This window comes from Arachis ipaensis, chromosome B05, assembly GCF_000816755.2.
Source record: "Arachis ipaensis cultivar K30076 chromosome B05, Araip1.1, whole genome shotgun sequence".
Taxonomy (NCBI): domain Eukaryota; kingdom Viridiplantae; phylum Streptophyta; class Magnoliopsida; order Fabales; family Fabaceae; genus Arachis; species Arachis ipaensis.
The window spans coordinates 114,923,219-114,925,868 of NC_029789.2; the positions used below are offsets into that span (position 1 = coordinate 114,923,219).

Here is a 2,650-nt window from a genome sequence, read left to right on the forward strand (position 1 = left end):
AAAATAATATCTCATTTTTTTAATTATACTTGAAAAAAATCACATCAAAATTCAATCTCTAAGGCATTTTTTGAAAAATATATATTTACTGTTGGATATTTTTGTCACGTTTTTAAATTATTTAAAGGCATTTTTGTCGATAGTAAAATTTGGGTGTATTTTTGTCCTCATTTGAATAATTCGAGAGTATTTTTGGTGGTTAACCCTTAGATGATTTAATAGAAGCATCAGATTATTATTCTATAGAATGCAATGATTTTTTAATGGAATCTTTTTTAATAAAAGAATAACAGAAAGGGTTATGCGAGCTAACCAATGACTTTGTTGAACAACATGAACAACGGACTCTAAAATTGGTCCAATTCAAGTAAAACATACTACACTCTAAATTATTCACCTAAATTTTAATATCAGAATAAACGATCTGCACACTTAATGAATTGAACATCTGATATATCCATTGTTCACATTATTTAATATTTTCATTGTCTACCTATATTTTTTTTATCAAAAATATTTTTTAAGAGTTAAAATAAATAAAAAAATTTAGTTAAGAGATATTTTTCTTCCGTACATTGTATGAATCGTCTGCTAGTACAAATATTATTCTTTGTGAACTCTACTACCTTACTTTAACTATTTATTTTCTTCCATTACCAACTTCTTTATTCTAGAAGAGTTTTATGCTTCCTAGAAATACATGTCTTTATCGATTAGTTTTGTGTAGTTTAAAATAGTATTTGTTTTTTAAGACAAGACACAAAGACATAAACACAGGTATATATGTTCACTATTTGGTTATTAAGACACAAAATTGAAAAAGACACGATTACACATGAATTCAATAAAATACAAGTAATTTGTGTCTCTTTAAAAAGGTAAGACACAAATTTTTTACTTAAGACACAAATGAAATTATATTTTTATACTATTTTACATTTATCTCATTTTTCTCTTTTTTTTTTTTTCTCTGGGCACGCTTCCTCCTCCACGAATAAGGACTCCCTTCTCTCTTCTTCTTTATTTTTGTTATTTTTCACCGTCATCTTAAGTATATATATTGGTTGAGTACAAGTTGCTGACGTAGAGTAAATTCATTTTTACAATTTATAATTTTATTTTTATATTTATCTTTGCACTTCATAATTTTATTTTTTTTCTCTTCTTTTTCTTTCTGTTTTTTTTTTCAAGCTTCTTGACACAAACCCTAATAATATATGTATATAAAATTTTATTTTATTATTTGAATTTGTATTGAATTATGAAAATAGAATTATAAATTAGTTTTGATTTTATAATTTTTTTTTTTAGCTGAAAGTTGATAGAAGAAGATGAAGACATAAAGATAAAGTTAATGAATTTTTTTTATATATTAAGAGTAAAATAGATTTTTTAAAATAATGTATGTTTTATCCACTATAATTACCAAATACAATTCTTTTTAATTGTGTTTTTGTGTATGTGTGCTTGTCTCAGTATTTATGTCCTTGTGTCAGTATCTCAGCCTTTGTGAAACATGAACCAACGGAGCCTAAATGTTCAATGGTAATGACCGTAACGTGTAGAGTAATATGACATGGGTTTCAAAAATTAAAAGACAAGCTTAATCCTGCCTTTTTCTCTGTTTCTTTACTCTTTTTGGTGAATAACTTGATTGAGCTTTTTTAAAAACTGGAACTTCCAATTATCATGAAGCCCCCCAAAACAAAACAACCACTTATCAAATCACCTGTTCTACATTGATGGTTGAGTGTGAATCAACTGTTACAAAAATACACTTCCACAATTCTAAATTAATTATCACTTTCACTTTTATTCATACATTAAAAAATCAGTATATAAAAGATAAACATGTGTATACTTGATTTTTTAATGTAACAAAAAGGATAAAAATGACAACTAATCTAAAACAGAAGAAGTAAATAAACCTAATACATAAACCCATTTAAAGATAATTTGTAAATGGACTAATGATTGGGAATAATGGGTATGATAATCTCTATACGAGGAATATGAACACACTTAGGAGATGAATAACAAAGAAAATAAATGATTGCATCTCCAGCGTGACATTTCCTTGTTGCACATACACCTATTGTGGTATTGTATATTGCTGTAATTAAAACCGAAAAACTATGTGAGTAACCTTAAGTAGCCTTATCAATGCACTAGGCAAAAACTTCCTGGCAAAAAGATAACAAGCATTTGTGCTGTTTCCGTTATATGGGCATTGCATGTCCCTCAGGCTGTTGAGGAAGTCAATGGTCACCTCCGGTCTCACGAACTTCGCCGGGTGCGGCCCGCCTTTCGACCAATCAACCCAGGTCAAGCTCCGATTCGAGTTCTTCTTCCAATGCTCGATGCTAACATATGTTGGCAAGTAGTGTTCATCCGAGTAGCATGATCCCCTGCAGTGCTTTTGGAAAATTGGGAAGTATTTTTTGTCTGTTACTACTTGATGAGCGAGCTCTCTACCCATTTCGAACCACTGAGAACCTTTTTATTGAAACAGAGAACATAAATGATGAAATGAATTATTGCTTGCATTTGAAGCTAACGGTAAAAGTATACACCTATGATGCTAGAAACAATTGTAGTCCTATGGACATGGTGGTCACGGTAACTATTTAACTTTAGCAACACTTAAAAT

At 29.2% G+C, this 2,650-nt stretch overlaps 1 pseudogene; it reads right to left on the reverse strand.

The window, feature by feature from the left end:
• The window catches only part of LOC110272266, a 12,793-nt pseudogene continuing 11,803 nt past the window's right edge, over positions 1,661-2,650 (reverse strand).